Source organism: Bos indicus, chromosome X, assembly GCF_029378745.1.
Source record: "Bos indicus isolate NIAB-ARS_2022 breed Sahiwal x Tharparkar chromosome X, NIAB-ARS_B.indTharparkar_mat_pri_1.0, whole genome shotgun sequence".
Classification (NCBI taxonomy): Eukaryota; Metazoa; Chordata; class Mammalia; order Artiodactyla; family Bovidae; genus Bos; species Bos indicus.
In genome coordinates, this window is record NC_091789.1 from 96,293,022 (window position 1) to 96,312,344 (window position 19,323).

Consider the following 19,323-nt stretch of genomic DNA (forward strand, 5'->3'; position numbering starts at 1 on the left):
TACATTTTGTCCTTTGCAATTTTCCAATTCCTTATGTATTCTGAATATAAGACCTTTCTCATACTTGTGATTCACAAACATCTTTCCCCTAATAACAATAGCTTCCCTTTTCATTACAGGAGACATGAGTGATGAAATCTACTTTTCCTCCCCACCCTCAGAGCTCAGTGTTGTGGACCCAGCAAATGCCCATGAGATTCTTCAGAAGTGAAAATGAATTCTGCTGTCTGTCCATCTGTCTCTCAGGTAGTCCCCAGAGCTATAGTTCTCATCTCTGATCCCCTACCTGAATGGGAAATATAATAGAACTGTCTAAGGACAGGTGCTGTACCTTTGGCTGTGTATTTCCTCACACTAGTATTTCCATTATCAACCAAGAAATGACCCGCAGTCTGTTCTCAATATAAATCTGGTCAAATATAGACCAAATGAAAAGTACCTGATTTGTTCCAGGTGCTTTACTTTATCATTGTGTTGTGCCATGATACTGATACAGTACATGAATTGTTTTCTATGTGGCACCCTCCCTTTTCATTTAGCATCTTATTGTAATAACTATGTTATTATACATTTTAAAAAGTTTTGCAGGCTTTTTACATTCATTTGGGCTTCCCAGAGGCTCAAATGGTAAAGAATCTGCCAGCAATGAGGGAGGCCTCGGTGCAATCCCTGTGAGACCGAGGGTCAATCCCTGGGTCAGGAAGATCCGCTGGAGAAGGGAATGGCAACCAACTCCAATATTCTTGCCTGGAGAATCCCCATGGACAGAGGAGCCTGGTGGGCTACAGTCCAGGGGGTCTCAAAGAGTCAGACAGGGCTGAGCGACTAACACTTTCACTTTACCCTCATTCCCGTTGTTTTATTTCATCCTTCTCTTGGGGATAGGAAAGCATCCTGCAAACCAGTGTGCAAAATACAATCTGACAGACTTGAGAGCTGAACATAGGGACACTCTTGGAGGAACCTGGAGAACCTTGGCAGCTGATTCTTCCTCTGTGTGCCACAGTTCTCAAAGGCAAAATGACAGAAGTAATACCACCTGCTTCCTGGGTGGTGTCCAGAATCAATTACCCAGCAGGATGTTAGCTTCGCACGTGTCCCTGACATGTTATTATTGTAGGTGGCTTGGATCCTAAGGAGTCAGCCTGCAATGCAGGAGACCCAGGTTCAGTCCCTGGGTTAGAAAGCTCCGCTGCAGAAGGAAATTACAATCTATTCCAATATTCTTGAATGAAGAATCCCATGGGTAGAGGAGCCTGGCAGCCTACACAGTCCAAGGGGTCTTAAAGAATCTGACAGGACTGAGCAACTTTCATTTCCACTTCACATAAACATTTTCAAGTCAAAACTCACTGTCATAATAAAGTTCTTTTTAAATATAGCATTTCCTCTAGGATCAGAAGCAAGATAAGGGAGCTCACTCCCTCCCCAATTATTCAGTCGATCAGCTTATATTATTTTATTGTAATTTTAAGTGTCAATGGGTTTGTTCAAAGTTTCCACAAAGGGCTGTCTGAAGGGCTCAGCTGCAGTTTGAACCAGCCAACCCCTGCAAGCAGAGAAAAATATACAACACTTCTTGTGGCAAAAGGCTTCGTCGCGTTTTTTCAACGGCGAAGGGCGGGGGAGAAACAGAATGTCGATACTTGGAGCAACACTGCCACCTGCAGGTCACAGAAACCAGAACGCCACAAGGCCGAAAGAAAACCCATCCTTTCTGTTGGGTTTTCGCGCAGACAGCGCGGATGCGGAAGTTGAGGGGAATGCCCATTAGGACCAGAGAAAGGAAGGTGCCTTCTCGAAGGGGCCCGGCCAAACCACCCGTGGACCGCCCGCGAAACCAAGGCAACACAGGCAGGAGGTCAGGGAATCCCGGAAATCCGGAGCTTGGTGGGCCCAGCTGCGCTCCAATTGGCTGGTTCTGGGCCTGCGCGCAGGAACCCAGTGAACCCTGCGCCAGTCTCCTGGCCCGGGTTGGTTGGGAGTTTTCTCCTGGACCCTGTATGAAAGTCTTCATTCACTGAGCAACCTGACCGGGTATGTCCGGGTCCTGTCGCCCACTGCTGAAGCCCCCAAAGTGCGGGACCGGTAAAAGTCCCCTGTATTTCTCCTCCCGCCCACCCCAGGCCTGTGAACGTGTTCCTACCGTGGTACACTCACTGTTCTCTCAGCCCTCACTCTTCTGATCCGTCCTCAGTGCCCACGAGGCTCACCCGGTCATCCTGGAGACTCTCCGTTCTCTTCGATGTTCCCCTCCTCCTCACCTGAGCATCCCCCTGCCCATGGTCCCGCCCGGGGCATCAGGAACGACCGCGCCCCTCATGGTGTCCTGTTTCTAGCCTTCCTCCCTCTCATCACCCTCAACATGATGTCCTGTCCTCCAGCTCCCTTGCTCTAGTGCCAGTGCACTGATACCAGAACCTCCTGGAAACCCCCACCTCACTTACCACACGTCCTTCAACACTACCTTCCAGGCCCCTCCTGGATCCCCTGAGCCAGGGCTGGAAGCTGTCCCCTGCAAACACATCTCTTGTGCTCCCTGCACCCTCCTGCCTACCCATGCCCTGCCTGTGTCTGAGCACCAGAGCGTTGAGAAGCAAACTTTACAACTTTACAGAAGTGTTTTATCTTAAATCCGTGGCCAGAGAGGAACTGCTGTTCGTTTTCACTCTCACCTACCTACACTACTACACTACACAGTAGTGACCTTCCTCCATCCTAATGACCACCAGCCCCACCTGGCAATAATTCCTGGAGAAGAAACCTTCCTCCATCCTAATGACCACCAACCCCACAGGCCAATAATTCTTGGAGAAGGAAGAAGCAATCCCGTGGGATTTCTCAAGGTTCCCAGTCCCAAACTCCATGTTTCTGCCCTGGCAGTCAGCTGCCCCTCTGCATGTGTGCTCCTGACTACACCCAGCCCCTCACCTCTGCTCGGGATCCCATGCCTTGCACCTTCCCAGGGACTTTGCACCTGCAGTTATCACTCCTCTGTCCTGAACCAGAACCTGTTCCCTCTTCATCCCAGCATTCCACAGCACAGGGGGAAACCCACCATCTTCCACCCTGTTCTGCAGCTACTGGCACATTACCGGTTGCCCTTCAAAGTAAAACTGCTTCAAATTTTGCAGAGATATTGTCTCCTCAGCCCACTTCCGTGGAGCTTTTGTCCCAGTCACTCCGCTGTAACTGGTCTCGTCATGGCCATCGTTAATATCCTGATATTAATACTTCCTGATCCCACAGACACTCTTCAGTGCTCATCTAAGCCAACATCTCAGGCATCTTTGGCATATTTGACTCTTATATTCTTTATCCCTCTGTTTTTATATTTCAGGGGGCGTGGGGCTGATGTGACACCAAAGTATCCTAACTGAACTCCACAAGGTACACATTCTACACTGTGCCCCCTATGACCTGGGTATTGTTTGGGAAGTCTTGGGTCAAATGAAAGACAAGCCAAAGGAAAGAGCGTCCCAGTCACAATGGGGAATGGCCCACAGAGGCAGGTGGCAGGCAGAGGTGAGAGAGCTCAGACAAGGGAGGTGTGACAAGAAATGAACACCAGGGACAGGAGGGTTCCATCCCATTCACACTTGGGACTCCAGGAGCACACTGTACAATGACCAAACGGAGTCTGGGCAGAAGGGTGGCTGCAGTTTAGGAATTTCTTTTTCTGGAGCTGATCTTGGTTCCTGCTGTGGTGCAGGTGAGATCCAAGGGAGGGATCTTTATCACTTTAGGGAGAAATGTGGAAAGGGACTGAATCCAGTTGAAGCCTAAGCAGGCAATGGGCTAGGGGACCTGGTGGCCGAGGAGTGGACATCCCTGCCTGTTGATGGGCTGGACGATGATACCCAGATTCAGAGGAGTCTGCTGATGCCAGCAGGGGGGCTGAGGCTCAGCCAGGGAGCACTGGGTCCACAGCAAGAGGAGGGAGACAAAAATGCAAGTTTCACCACCCCCACCCATGGGCGGTACAGGTCAGCATCAACAGCTGGAGCCAGGAGAGGACAGTCATTTTTCCCTCAGGGAGCACTGAGGCCTCTGTGAGGAACAAACCTATGCCGTGTTATAGACTCCCTCTCCCACATGACTGCGAGCCTTGTAAGTGACATATATCCTTGGTCCATCGCTGAAAGAAGTAGAGAGCATTTTCACCAGAATAGACTGTGTATTTGTATCTGTGGATATTCAGTTGGTTGCATGCAACCACACTTTCAAGTCAGAAGCAACTTCAGTGGGGGTTTTCCCGTTACTAACCATTATGAAGGGTGAACACTCATGAGGAAGATCAGATCATCCAGGGAGAAAAAATACATTAAAGTGTCTGTGGAGTCTAAGGAGCATACATTGAGATGTGATCTCAGCAACCCATGTCCCCCACCACCACCCTGGCTCTTCCTGTGACTATGGGTTGCAGAGGCAGAGTGGGGTCCAGAGGGAGAGGAAGGAGGTCTTCCTGGAACTCCACTGCTGCTTTGAAAATACCACACTCCCCCCTCAACATGAATACTCACCTGTGAAGGTCATTCCAATTCCCCACTCTGTCTTCTAGTCAAGAGTCCTGATGAGCTTTTGGAACTGGCTTCCTGGTCTCTTTGGTTGGGGAATAGAAAATAGCATACCCTGCAAGCACACAGGCCTCTACTTCCAATACCCTGAGTCTGTGATTCCCTTCAAGCCATGCTTCTTGAAAGTATAGACTCCAGGAGCATCCTTATCTGGTTACCTCTTGATTCCTCCACTGAGTGCCCATCCACAGAACATCCCCTTGCTAATGTATCCCAAGAGCTCCATGGGCCAAACCATAGTACGCAGTGCTGTATTGTCCACAGGCACATTCTGTCTTCAAAAACACTTTCTTTGGTCAGAGTCTGTGACAGCAACCATCCTGGTTTTCCTCCTCCCTCTCAGTTCATTACTTCGAAGTCTCCTTATTGTCCATTTACTTTGCTGCTGCTACTGCTGCTAAGTCGCTTCAGTTGTGTCCGACTCTGTGCGACCCTGTAGACGTCAGCCCACCAGGCTCCCCTGTCCCTGGGATTCTCCAGGCAAGAACGAACATTGGAGTGGGTTGCCATTTCGTTCTCCAATGCATGAAAGTAAAAAGTGAAAGTGAAGTCGCTCAGTCGTGTCCGACTCCTAGCGACCCCATTGACCTCAGTGCACCAGGCTCCTCCATCCATGGGATTTTCCAGGCAAGAGTACTGGAGTGGGGTGCCATTGCCTTCTCCCCCATTTACTTTGATCCCCTCCTAAATCTTGATTTTGCTTTCCTCTGGTTTTCAACCTGTGCCCTGTGCTCTTCCATTCTATACATGATCCTTGGGTGACCACGTCACCCCCCAGAGCTTTTACCCATCTGACTTGTTTTCATCTGTATCCCTCTGTATGCTGATGGCTTTCCAAATCACCAAATCTACCTAAGATGTCTCAACTGGGCCCCACTTCCCCCACAGGCTGAGACGTATGGGCTATCTGCACTCAGATGTCCCATAAGCCCTGCAGACCTGCTAGTAGCCCCAGGCCAATGTTCCCTGGGGTGTCTCATGGATGGGCACCGCCATCCACCCAGTTCCTTAAACCACAATCCAGGACATGCTGCTGGGTGTGATCTTCACTGTGCCGTAACTCCCTTGGAGCAGCTCTGGAAAAGGCTGACCTGAGATCTTCCTGTTGCCACAGGTGGGGATCCGTTCCTCTCAGAGGCCCTGTTCCTACAGACACACTGTGAAGGTGTCTTGAGCACAGGTCATCACCCTCTTTTGGATCTTCGAGAGAACCTGGCCACTGTAATGCACCTGAGAGGTTGAAAGCCCTGTCTTTAACAGGACGGTGAGTCAGGGCACAGCAGTGTAAGCCCGTCATTGGGGAACATGCCAAAGAATATCCAGAAGAGATCCCTAAAGCAGAATATTTCAAGAGGTGAGTTTTCATGGGTGTGCTTCAAACAAGGGATTCCTTAACTGTATTTTTCCAGTAAACATCCTGTTCTTATTTGGTCTTCATCTGAGCGCGGGAGTTAATTTGATATCACAGGAAACAGTTTAAAACTGCAGCTGAGCACAGGCAGCAGATACACTGACAGCCGATTCTTCTACATCAACATCAACAGCTACAATTCTCAGCCATCTTTGATCTCTGAAGCACTATTCTGATCTGTCGAATGAAGTTATCTCCACAGTGTTTTAGAAATATATTCAACTAGGCACAAGGGGTCCTGACAAGAACTAAAACGTACTGAGTTTCACTGACAACAGCAGGGTTTTAACTGTAAAATTTGGATTCAGGAACACACAGCAGGGCAAGCACAAGGTGAGTATTCAAACTAGTATTAATTTGGGCAAGTCGACCCTTTGCTCAGCCTAAGATAGCTGTAAAGTAAGTATGGCGAGTCATGATGAAAACCTGCTTTGCTTGTAGTGAGGAGTCGCAAGTTTTCGATGTTGAATTTCTTCCTGTAAGAATGGGTTTTGTTTCCACAGCTACAGTCTTGGCTTTCATAAGAGAACTTTTTCAGATAATGCTCAGGCCAGGGCCGCATTCAAGAGCTACTACTTCAGATTCTCTGGGGCTGTCCTGCCAGCATCAGCTCTTCTAAAGCCTCTCCAGGGGAGAATTGATGCACAGTTAAGATTGAGAAGCACAATCGCATGATGCTTCACCTTTCATGGTTTTAAACAGATTCCTGAAATGAAGAGCCATGTTTGCTACTAATGAAATTTCAAAAAATTTGTAATTACATGTCTTCCGTTCTGAGACGGATTTTGACATATTTATTCACAGCCATATTTAGAATACTTTCAATAACTCAGTGGTGTATTATGCTGCCAAGTCCCCTTCCTTACCGGACACTCAGGCAGACGGAGGGGAGGGAATGCACCTCAGCCCTGGCGGCAGAAGGAGGATGGATGGAGTTCCGTTGTCCTGGTTACTGCTCTGCTGAGCATGCCTCCCGGGTTGCTGAGCTCAGGCAGGGGGCCTCACACCAGGATAACAGGTACTCCTGTGACCAGAGGTTGGAGCTAAGGGCTGAAACCCGTTACTGAATCTGGGAAACAGAAGCTGGGTCCACGTGATTTGAGAAGAATGGGAAAACAACTAAGTAGAATTTCAGTTGCAGGGTGGGTTCTGGGAGCCTGTCCAGAGCCACTGACTTGTGGTCACCCAATGGGCGCCTGTGCGTAAACACAGAGACACACTAGACGTGTGCTCACTGGGGATTCTGTCCTGACGTGCACAGCGACTGTCTCTGGAGGGAGCATCTAGCACATGTGGAGGAGGCCGGACCCAGAACGTGGAAGGAGCAGGGGCACTCCTCGCTGTTACAAAAGCAATGGCATATCTTTCCCCCCATGTCTCACTTGGACATCTGCATTACCTTCCTAAACTGCTTCACTGAGGTATAGTTACACACCACAAATCACAGCCATTCAATGCATCCAGTGCACTGTCTTTTAGTAACTTCACAAAGTGGTTCAACCACCACCACAGTGCACTTGTGGAACACTGCCAGCACCACAAGAAGCGTCCATGTACCCATCAGCTGTCAGCCCCCAATAGGACCTGCAGGCCCAAGCATCCTCTCATCTAATTTCTGTCTCTGTAGATTTGCCCTTTGTGGGCATTTCATATCAACGGACTCCTGCAGGAAGTGGCCTTTTGTGTCTGGGTTCTTTCACTGAGCATAATGCTTTGGAGGCTCACCCATGTGGCAGCAGAAAGCAGAAGTTCATCACTTTTCATCCATCTATGCTGTTCCACTGAATGGCTACAGAATACTCTGTTTACCACTCTCCAGCTGACAGACTTTTAGGCTGCTCCACTATTTGGAGATTACAGACAATGCTGCTGTGAAAGACATGTAAAGGACGAGTATTTGTGTGGACATAGGTTTCATTTCTTTCTTTCTTATTATTCCACAATTTCATTTCTTGTTTTGCCCCTTGCACAGGCTAGACCCTTCAGTCCAAAGACATCGACTGAGTCACAGTATTATCCCACACCAGATGCTGTGCATTACAGGAGCTGATAGAGGACACAGCCGTTTATTTAGTGCCTTCCACCTGCCAGGTCATGGGCGCTAGGTGTTTTACATCTGTTATCCCCAGCAGGTCTCCCAATAAACCTGACCAACAGGTAGAGTTATTGCCACTTTACAGATAAGGAATTTGAGGCTGAAGCAGAGTGCCTGGGCTGTTAGGGCCTGCACTGGAACCCAGCTTGAGTGTAAACTGTGAACTGTGGGATGGAGGGAGACGACATGGGGAGAAAGAGGAGTTTGGGCACAGGTCCAAGAGACTTTCCATACCATGGGGGAGCAGGGAAACATCACACCCTTGGTATCAGTCCTAGGTATCCACTTGCAATAGGAGGAGCCTCAATCCATCTGAGGACAACATTACCAGGAAGAGAATGATGCACACAACAGAGATGAAGTCTGTGAGTGGTTTCCAGGTGGGAGAGGTGTAACAGAAAAGCCAGCCTCCTGGTCAGGGTTCGTCTAGCTCTGAGGAAAAAGCTCGAGGACTGTGGCTGAGAAGGAAGGAGCCTCTAGGGCTGGACACAGATGTCTAATGTGACCTTGAAGTGCTTCGTGAAGCTTGAGGGTAAGGCCTGACCTGCAACCTGCCCTGCTGCAGCTCAGTATTTGTTACAACAGGGAACATGCCAACACATTCCTATGAACCTCATTCAATACAAAACCCACCTGCTCAGTTCATGTCGTTATTAAGAATATTTCACCCATTTTCAGGCGACTCTGGTGTGGCCCAGTGGGCCAATTTAATTTCTCAAGATTATGTGTTAATAAGTGGCAGAACTAGGTGGAAAGGAAGGTTATCTGAATCAGAGCTAGTGTCCTTACAATACCATATTGATTCCTCAAAAAAGGAAAAAAAAAAAAGGTTGGGGGAAGGGTAAAACAAAGGAAAAAGAATAAAAGGAGACCCATGATGCTTACTGTATTGGGGTGTCCACCATGGACTGTGAGCAAACAGAAAACTCCTCAAAGTGGTCTAATTAGAAAGGGAACTGACAATCACACAACATGAAGCTGGGAGACAGGGTGGTCTCTGGCACGGTGTACATGTACACGGAGAGCAGAGGGAGCACAAAGGAGGGCACGGGGAAGGTACGGAGTAGAAGAAGCTATGGAAGCAAGAGGAAGAGGGGAGAGCAGGGTGACAGGGCTCCGGTGGACTTGCCCAAGGACACTGATCAGCAGGCTCAAACCGTCCATCCTGCTGATGGCAGCCTGTGTGGAAGTTACACTTCTCACCCGTGAAATAAAGTAGCCTGGCTCTCTGAGCTCTATTCAACCAACAAGTATCTCCCCAGGGCCTACCTCAGCACAGTGCCTTCAGCACAGTGCTGAAAGCAGCCATAGCCTAGGACAGACCTCAGTCTCAGGAGGTAAAGGAGTGTCCAAGATGCAGAATAAACGGGAAGCCAAGTGGGGAGAAACGGACATTAGACACTCCTGTCAGAGTGGGGAGAGACGACAGGATTCCCCTCACCAGCTCAAAGGAACCAAAATTTGAGCTGAGGACTTTCAGGGTTCACTCACTGACAATTCAGTTGAGAAACGGCTGTTATAATTACTATGCACTAGGAAGGGGAAAGGAGGGCGTTTCCCTCATACAATAAGCTTCTGGACGATGTGGGGATAAAAAAACACAAACGGCCCTGGAGCAACAGAAACCTGAGTGGAGAGGTTTACTCCAGCCACTCGTTTCCTATGGGATGTTTGCAACGAATTGACAGCATAACAGCAGCTGCACTGCTCTGTGTACCTGACTTTATCATCACTCATAAGATGGTAAACGTGTTCTGAGCCCCTGTGGTTAAAAGGTCCTCAAGGAGCTCATGGTGGGGTGGGCAGGAAGCCAGTCTGAAGACCATGGTGAAACAAGTGTGATGAGAGCCTTGGCCACAGGAGCCAGTGGAGGCTGGGATCAGGCCGTGAGGAATGGCTTTGCCTGGGGGTGGGGTAATATATAATATTATTGTCCCCGTTTGCAGGCAAGGGAACTGAGGATCAGAGATGGTGACCATCTTACTCAAGGTCACACTGCTTGGTAGTGGTCCTAACCATCTTTCATGTACATCTGTTAAAATGTGAAGGTCTCTGCACCATTCATTACACCACTCTCTGTCTCTCTCAATGTTGTCACCTATTTTCACTCACAATCACCACCTTATACATTCCCTTGGCTCTAAGTCCTTGTTTACTAGATAAATAATCTGCTGAGCAAAGTATAGATTTCCCGTTAGCACATCCAGTGTGTCTACTTTATAAAAAATATTTCCTTGCAGGGCACATCGTACTCATCCAATCTGATGGTTTTCATTGAGCTTGTACTGCACCCATATGCAGGGTAAAGCCAATGAATCACTGGGATCTGTAGTTTTACTTATCTATTTCACACAATCTCAAGCATAATTTTAAATGTAGCCAATATTCAAGTAAAAACAGTAGAACAATTGCTTTCCTAAAATGAGCAGTCAAGAAAGTTTTCATTGAATATTAATAGGTTCTAGTCAGGAGACTAAACCCCTTTCATGGGGAGTTGTGGAAATTCTTTTCCTTAAGTTAAGGAAACCCTTTCTCTTTATACATTTTGTCTATTGCTGGTACCCTGAAAGACTTAAGCAAAGCAAAGCCACTTCACTTTACTCTTTCTGACAAAACAAACAAGCAAAGCAATCCTACACACAGGCACATAGACGTATGTAATACACCCAATAGAGGTAGGTCAAATATAAGGCAATGGTATCGGAAATACAAGGGCTTCCATGGTGGCTCAGTGATAAAGAATTCACCTGGTAATGCAGGAGACTGGGGTTTGATCCCTGGGTCATGAAGACCCCCTGAAAAAGGAAATGGCAACCCACTCCAGTATTCTGTCCTGGGAAATCCCATGGACAGAGAAGCCTGGTGGGTACAGTCCATGGGGTCCCAAAAGAATGGGACACAACTTAAGGACTAATGAACAATTGAAATATAAATGGAAACCCGTAACTAATCATATATCCAAATTTCTGACCACAGCACAGGTCTACTATCCAGGATCAGCTGTACTCCAGGAATCCAGACAACGAAAGATACCTTCCTTTTAGAATTACTATGCACCGCTACTGCGCGATTCAGGAGATAAAAGTTTTCAAAAGCATTGCAAACCAAGGCAGGACTCAAGGAGCCTTTTAAAAGTATGTTCTTATTTCTATGTCACATCAGGGCCTAACTCACACACTCTTGAGAAAGAACACCTGCTGAGATGATTTCAATACGGGAAATGCATCTCCCCTGAAAATACTTCATTATATTGTCTCATTTTGTGAAGTGGGGCATGAGGTGGGGAGGGAGGTGATGCCAAGGAAAGAGCCTACTTCTGAACCTGGTGAACACCGATTTGAGCCCAATTATTCCGGATCGACCAATATCCATAGGAAGATTCAGTATCGGCTTAAGAGTGTCAATCCCCATCGAGAGAAAGAGAAATAAGTCATATAGACTGTCCAACTGCCTTCTGATCCTGAAGAGGTGGGGGTGTTTGTGGAAAACAACAGTTCTGAGAGAGCTGGGATCCCACTTGACGGAAGAGAATTGTGGTCCTGTGGCAGTAACGCACACCTGGTCAGTCCTAGAGCGATAGATGTCTCCCTCTGTCTGCGTGTCTGTGCCTCTCTCTCTCTCTCTCGCTCTCACGCGTTCTTTCTCAGGATCAGGTTCTCACTAGCGGAATGCCAATGCAGTGCTTCCCATCCTCAGGCCAGTCGAGAAGCCTGGAGTGGTGGGTCAGCCTCCCATCCTGTGTGTGTGGAAGAGAAGGGTAAAGACCACCGAGAGGAGGAGTCGTCCAGGGTCCTGTAGCGGCTACCTGCCCTTCACAGGGGAGGAGTCTGTGGGCCTGGCTTTGACAGCACAAAGATGGGACATTTACCCCTCCCCTCCTCATAGAAGGACCTTCCTGAGTATTCCCTTGGTTGTGGTGGATTGAGAGGGAGCCCGGAGTAGCCTGAAGAAAAGTAGGTTGTCCCCTGGGATGGTGGCACTAGGGCGGGGGTGATTCGGAGGTGAGAAGGTAGTGCCGGGCCCTCTGGACGGTGTGCCCCGAGGGCCTCTCACAGCAGCTTGGAGGCTAGGAGGGAATGATAACATCCGGGGTCACAAGAAGAGTTTTCGGGTACTGGAGTTGCCCTCACAGATGACACCTTGTGATGGTCAGCTCTTGGGGTTGGAGGTCCGGGGCGTCTCCCTGATTGCCTGGTAATTTGTGTTGTCATCTGTCTACGTTAGGAGCAGGTGGTGTTACTTAACATTTTTTTTTTTAATTAATTGATTTTAATTAGAGGCTAACTGGAGAAGGCAATGGCAACCCACTCCAGTACTCTTGCCTGGAAAATCCCATGGATGGAGGAGCCTTGTAGGCTGCAGTCCATGGGGTCGCTAAGAGTCGGACATGACTGAATGACTTCACTTTCACTTTTCATTTTCATGCATTGCAGAAGGAAATGGCAACCCACTCCAGTGTTCTTGCCTGCAGAATCCCAGGGACGGGGAAGCCTGGTGGGCTGCCATCTATGAGGTTGCACAGAGTCGGACATGACTAAAGTGACTTAGTAAGCAGCAGCAACAGCAGCAGCAGCAGAGGCTAATTACTTTACAGTATTCTGGTGGTTTTTGCCATATATTCACATGAATCAGCCACGGGTGTACATGTGTCCCCCATTCCGAACTCTCTCCTACCTCCCTCCCATCCCATCCCATCCCTCTGGGTTGTCCCAGTTCACCAGCTTTGAGTGCCTTGTTTCATGCATGGAACTTGGACTGGTCATCTATTGCATATATGGTAAAATACATGTTTCAATGCTGTTCTCTCATATCATCCCACCCTCGCCTTCTCCCACAGAGTCCAAAAGCCTGTTCTTTATATCTGTGTCTCTTTTGCTGTCTCGCATATACGGTCATCATTACCATCTTTCTAAATTCCATGTATGTAGGTTAGGATACTGTATTGGTGTTTTTCTGTCTGACTTCACTCGTACAAAAGGCTCCAGTTCCATCCACCTAGTTAGAACTGATTCACATGCATTTTTAATAGCTGAATAATATTCCATGGTGTATATGTAACACAGCTCTCTTATCCATTTGTCTGCCAATGAACATCTAGGTTGCTTCCATGTCCTGGCTATTGTAAACAGTGCTGCGATGAACATTGGGGTGCAGGTGTCTCTTTCAATTCTGGTTTCCTCGGTGTTTGTCCAGCAGTGGGATTGCTGGGTCATACTGGAGCTTTATTTCCAGTTTTTTAAGGAATCTCCAAACTGGTCTCCATAGTGGCTGTATTAGTTTGCATTCCCACCAACAGTGTAAGAGAGTTCCCTTTACTCCACACTCTCTCCAGCATTTATTGTTAGTAGACTTTCTGAGAGCAGCCATTCTGACCAGCATGAGATGATAGCTCATTGTGGTTTTCATTTGCATTTCTCTGATAATGAGTGACGTTGAGCATCTTTTCATGTGTTTGTTAGGCATCTGTATGTATTTTTTGGAGAAATATCCATTAATTTCTTTGGCCAATTTTTAATTGGGTCATTTATTGTTTTGTTATTGAGCTGCATGAGCTGTTTATATATTTTTGAGATTAAATCTTTGTGATTTTTTTTCTACCAATGATTACCAGTAAGACAAAGGGAAAGAGTAAAAGCAAACGAATAAAGACACTGACTGTATTTCTACCAATTGCAGTTGGAACAGCACCACAGACCTGATGATCAGACTGTCAGCAAGGTGGTTTTGCACTGTACTTTATTCCACAGAGAGTAGTAGAGAAGTGACAGTGGGGACCTTTGCAGGGGGGAAAACATTTAGGGGCAAATCCCGTCGACAGAAGAGGAAATGATTATCTTTGTGACTAGCTAGTTTCAGGAGAACGGACTTTTAATCACCGTTCCTAATCATGAGACAGAAAACAAGGAGTTGGATGGTCTGTGTCTGCCCTTTAATGACAAGGAGGAAGGTCTATACTTGACCTTGTGGTAGGTAAACCCAGGAGTCACTGGAAACTTTGGATGAGTCTACCGAATTCAGACGGGCAAGGGTGGTGCTTTACATTAAGTCATTTTGGGGACATGAAAGTCTGCAGAGATTTCTTTACTGTGGCTTTTCTTAACAGCTCAGGTGAAGTTGAACTTTGTCAGCATGGTAAATATGAGCATCTTTCATGCCGGTCCCAGTAGATAAGTATAAAGGCAGAGAGGTTCGAACACCCCTCACCTTTTAAAATTGGATTATGATTGCTTTAAATGTTGTGCTAATTTTTGCTGTAGGACAAGGGTGAATCAGCTATAAGTGTATACATATATCCCCTCCCTCTTGAACTTCTCTTCCACCCCCGAACCCCACCCCTCTAGGTCATTACAGAGCACCAAACTAAGCTTCCTGTGCTATATAGAAGCTTGCCACTAGCTATCTATTTTACACATGGTAATCTGTATATTTCAGTGCTACTCTCTCAATTCAATCCATCTTCTCCTTGCCTGCTGTGTCCATAATTCTCTTGTCCATGTCTGAGACTCTAATCTTGCCCTGCAAATAGGTTCATCAGTACAGTTTTTCTAAATTTCACATATATGTGTTGATGTAGGATATTTGTTTTTCTCTTTCTGATTTCACTCTGTATAAAAGGTTCTAGCTTCATTCAATTCACTAGAAATGACTCAAATTCATTCCCTTTTATAACTGATGAATATTCCATTGTATACATGTACCACAACATCTTTATCCATTCATTGACAGACATCTACGTTTCTTCGATGTCATGGATATTGTAGATATTGGTGCAAGGAACACTTGGGTACATGTGTCTTTCTGAACTATAGTTTTCTCAGGGCGTATGCCCAAGAGTGTGATTTCTGGGTCATGTGGTAGTTTTATGGACTTCCGTGGTAGCTCAGCTGGTAGAGAATCCATGTACAGTGTGGGAGAACCCAGTCCAAATCCTGGGTCGGGAAGACCCCCTGGAGAAGGGATAGGCTAGCCACTCCAGTATTTATGGGCTTCCCTGGTGGCTCAGACAGTAATGGATCTGCTGGCACTGCGGGAGACCGGCTTTGGTCCCTGGGTTGGGAAGATCCCCTGGAGGAGGGCATGACATCCCACCTCGGTATTCTTGCCTGGGGAATCCCCATGGGCAGAGTAGCCTGGTGGGCTACTCTGGGGTTGCAAAGAGTCAGACACAGCTGAGAAACTAAGCACAGCACAGCACGTGGTAGTTTTATTCCCAGTTTTTAAAGAAATCGCCATACTGTTCTCCATACTGGCTGTATTATTTTCATTCTCACAAAGAGTATAAGACGATGCCCTTTTCTCCACGTCCACTCCAATATTTATTTTGTGTAGACTTCTGATGATGGCCATTCTGACTGCTGTGACAAGATAGCTAATTGTGGTTCTGATTTTCATTTCTCATGATGAGCGAGGCTGAGCATCTTTTCATGTCTTTGTTGACAGGTTCCGTTTTCACTCTGGATGCAATCGACACTAAAACATCACTGTATAGTTCTCAAAAGGTTTTTTTTTTTTTTTTGGTAATCTAAATGAAGGCAACAAAAAGGAGTCATTATCGCAGAGTAGGATCATCATCCTCTTCAATTCAGGAAACTAACTCACGGAGAGTGTAAGTAACTTGCCCACGGTCACAGAAGGAATAAGTGGTGGGACCTTGATTCAGATCTAGGTATCTATGGCTTCATCACCTCCCAGCTCGGCACCACAGGGTGATGGTTTCCAGATCCACACTTCAGGCTCAGCACTCTCTTCCTGACTACAGACTCCCCTAGTCAACTGACAGGGCTGCAGGGAGACTGCACTCAACAAGTGCTGGGCAAATTCTGGGACACCGGAGATGCCTTCACAGGGAAGAGAAGTGAAAGACACACTGGGTCCCACAGGTCTCTACCCACCCCCTGGAGGGAGTGAGGAGCTACAGGAGGTTGTAAAGCGGGCTGTTTCTCTGAGAGACAGGCTGATGGACTGCCGTTCTGCATGCATGTGACAAGAAACACTTGTTCCTTTGAGTTTATTTCTCTTTATGGTTGACAATACATACCACATGGTGAAAATACACAAAGCAGATATGTAAAACCAAGCGGATATATGGATAAGCAGATACATTCCCATTTTACTGACGGAATACCTGACAGTAAGACAGCACTTCTCTGTAAAAGGAGAACATTCTCCTAGACTAAAGCAATGAAACAGGAAATTAGTCTTTTTCTTAATTCTTAGCCTCATTCCCCCATCACAGATGAGGCATCATGGGCACAGAGAAGTTAGGTCAGCTCCCCCAAGCCGTTTTGATAGTACGTGTTTGAGTCCCCCAGGCAAGGAATATTCAACATGTCCAAACTGCACCCATCCCCCCAACCCCCACGCCCCACACAGCTGCACCTCCTTTACTGTCCCCTGACTCAGTGCAAGGCAGCCTTCTCCCCAGCTGCTTAGGCCAGAGATGCTTAAAGCCATCCTTGCCTGCTTCCACTCTTTCACCACACTTTCAATCATCAACCCTCACCTCTCGACCTCCTAAGTCTAAGTAAGATCCTGTTCCTTCTCTCCATCAGCACAGTGAGTTCTCTAGGCCAGTTCACACTCGTCTCTCTCCTTGACAAGCACTAGCAATCCTGATGCTTTCCAACACATGGTCTGTCCTGCTGCCTGAGGAACGGAAGCTTTCTTCAGTGCAATCTGGGCATGACACCCCTGCTCAAAACTCTGCACAGGCTGCCTGCTGCTCTTAGGATACTGTCCAGCCTCCTGGACTAGGCACAGCAGGTCTTGTCTGCCCTCAAATGCCCGATCTTCACCAGACACCCTCCATCTGCTCCATGCCCCACTTGATATTCCAGCCACCCAGACCTCTCTCTGTTCATCAGATGGCGGTGTGCTCACACTCCTACTCCCTAGCCACCCCCCGCCCCCTCTCTCCCCCTCCCCACCCACCAATTTCACAATCTCACTCCTGCCTTTGCCTCCATCTTAACATGCCCTTCCTCCCTCCTCATCTGCCTGATTCCTTCTTAGGTTCAGCTGTCAGGCTCAGTAGAGCAATTTCCATTTTTCCTGGGGAGAACCTGGGAGAAAAGTCACAGTTAACAGATTTGATATTTTTACCAAATGGAAGGTGGTGGAGATTTCACTATGAATCCCTGCTGCACGATGAGCTGATGCGAAATGCAATCTAATGGCAGAGTTTGTCTTTGAAAGGCTTCCGTGCTAAGCAAAGGATACAGACAGAAAAGCTCTCCTCTTGCTTTATATGGCCCGTTGTTGTCTTTGAATATGGCCTTTTGAACTTGGTCACAGAGTTGGAAGCATAAAGGGATCCAGGGTGACCACCTGCTTCAGAGTGAGCAGGGATAAACCAGAGCATGGAAATTTCAAAATGTCACTTTACACTGTCTATGACCCAGTACACGGAACAGGACTTGAGCTGCCCTACCCATGCACTGTGCGTTGATGAGATTTTCACTCTTTTTCACTTTATAGTGTTGAGTTCCTGTTAGGACAAGATGAAGTATATTGACACGTCCTCCCTGTGCAGGGTGTGATTTACTAGTATGTGTGGTCATCAGGGAGGCAAGGATGAGCTGCCAGCTCAGTATGGGGACCCTCCTAGGGAATGTCACAGCACCTTCTTGCAACTCCTCAGGTGTCTCCACCTGGTGCCATCAACCCATGGAGGGAACTGCCAGTTCCTGTGATGGCCAGTGGAGGGAGCGACCCCACTGCTGCTTCTACTTGCTACAGATTCAACTGTGACGACTGACTTCCTTCACTACAACTCCTCTGAGCAGAACACACCTAAATATGAAAAGAAGTGTGTGCCTGTGGTATGTAAAGCCAATTAAATAGTTGGACACGGCACCAGTTCCACCACCCCACCCCAACCCCCACCCCAACCAGAGGATGGAGTAGACTCTCAGGGGCTCTGAATGCCTCCCTCACCACTGATGTGTCCGTACCAGGGGGGTCAGTGTAAATGACGAACCTGGAGCCTACTTATGGAGTTTGTGGGAGCCAGGTATATGGGGTTTTATTCCCCACAGTCCCAGAAGGGTAAGGATGAACCCCAGCCTTCTCAGAGACAAGGAAGCAAGCTGAAAGAGCTTAGGTGGCTGATGCAGTAAAAGCTGGATCTGGGAGTCACGCCCTAGTTTCTCTTGAGTGCAAAGCCAGTCTTCTCTGCAGTCACAGCAACACGGGTGGCTTGTGTGTCAGTTACCGAGATGCAGATGTTGTTCCATGAGAGGAGAGCCATCAGTGTCCCAATCTCCTGTCCGCGTGTGAAACACGGGTACCCAGTAGGGCAAAGCCACCCTGAAAGGTTCTAACCCCCTTTGTGTGCCCCTTAGGAGGATCAGCTTTGCAGCCAAGAAACTGGAGTCCACTGGTAGGAAAGGGTTGCTCCAGAGGCAACACCAAGCAGGACTTTAACTTCCCTGGTGTGAAGGCACTCTGCCATATCAGAGAGGCTTTTCAACCAGCCCCCACCCCAGTTATGTCTCCACCAGTCTCACTCTATTTATCAGATATAAGGAATCAGGAGGCACGCCAAAGCACAGGAAGTGATTTTAGTGGCTATAAGACGGCACTGGAGACGACCTAGCTGCCATGGTGCTCTGGAGACAACTGGGAATGAAAGTCTGTCTGGCTCCACCTGTGTCCAGGTCTGTGCTCTTCTGCTCGTGTGTGTGTGTAAACTGTGGAAGGTCAAAGTGCCACCTCAAGAAATCTCCCCGTCCCCCCGAGAATGTGTCCTGACTAGGGACCCAAACTGCATCCCACCCCCAGACATATGGCAGGGGTCAGATGCTCTCTTCTGTGTTCCCAGAGTTCTATAATTGAAATCCTGCCATCGCTTTTCTCACACAGCACGTGGCAGTCATCTGCTTGCAGGGGACAGTCCCCATCATCCCTAACCAATCCAGCCGCAGTAGGAGGAGACATAGCATCTGGTCCCTGCTTAGAACTAATTCCTCAATGAATGAAGGACAGGGACTCAAGGTAAATTCTCAGTCAATAAAGCGTAGCTCTTCATGGACCAGTTACTTTTGTGTTAATAATGACACAGGAGAATGGAGTAAGCAGGACATCTGTAAAATCAGATTCTCTTCCCTTTGGGGACGGGGATAGGAGTGCATGTTTCATATGACCCTTAATTCTGGCAACTCCTGATCAAAGAGGCTGCAAGGTTCATTACACACGTGTTGGTCACTCTGTTGCCCCATCAGCCACAGTTGTAGCCTCAC

At 47.7% G+C, this 19,323-nt stretch overlaps 1 long non-coding RNA gene across 1 annotated transcript; it reads left to right on the forward strand.

The window, feature by feature from the left end:
• The first annotated feature begins 1,950 nt into the window (after positions 1-1,950).
• Positions 1,951-11,666, forward strand: LOC139180983 (uncharacterized). Its single transcript, XR_011565144.1, has 4 exons — positions 1,951-2,037; positions 3,341-3,390; positions 5,692-5,931; positions 11,060-11,666. It is a non-coding gene; the product is annotated as an uncharacterized lncRNA (long non-coding RNA).
• The last annotated feature ends 7,657 nt before the right edge of the window (positions 11,667-19,323 follow it).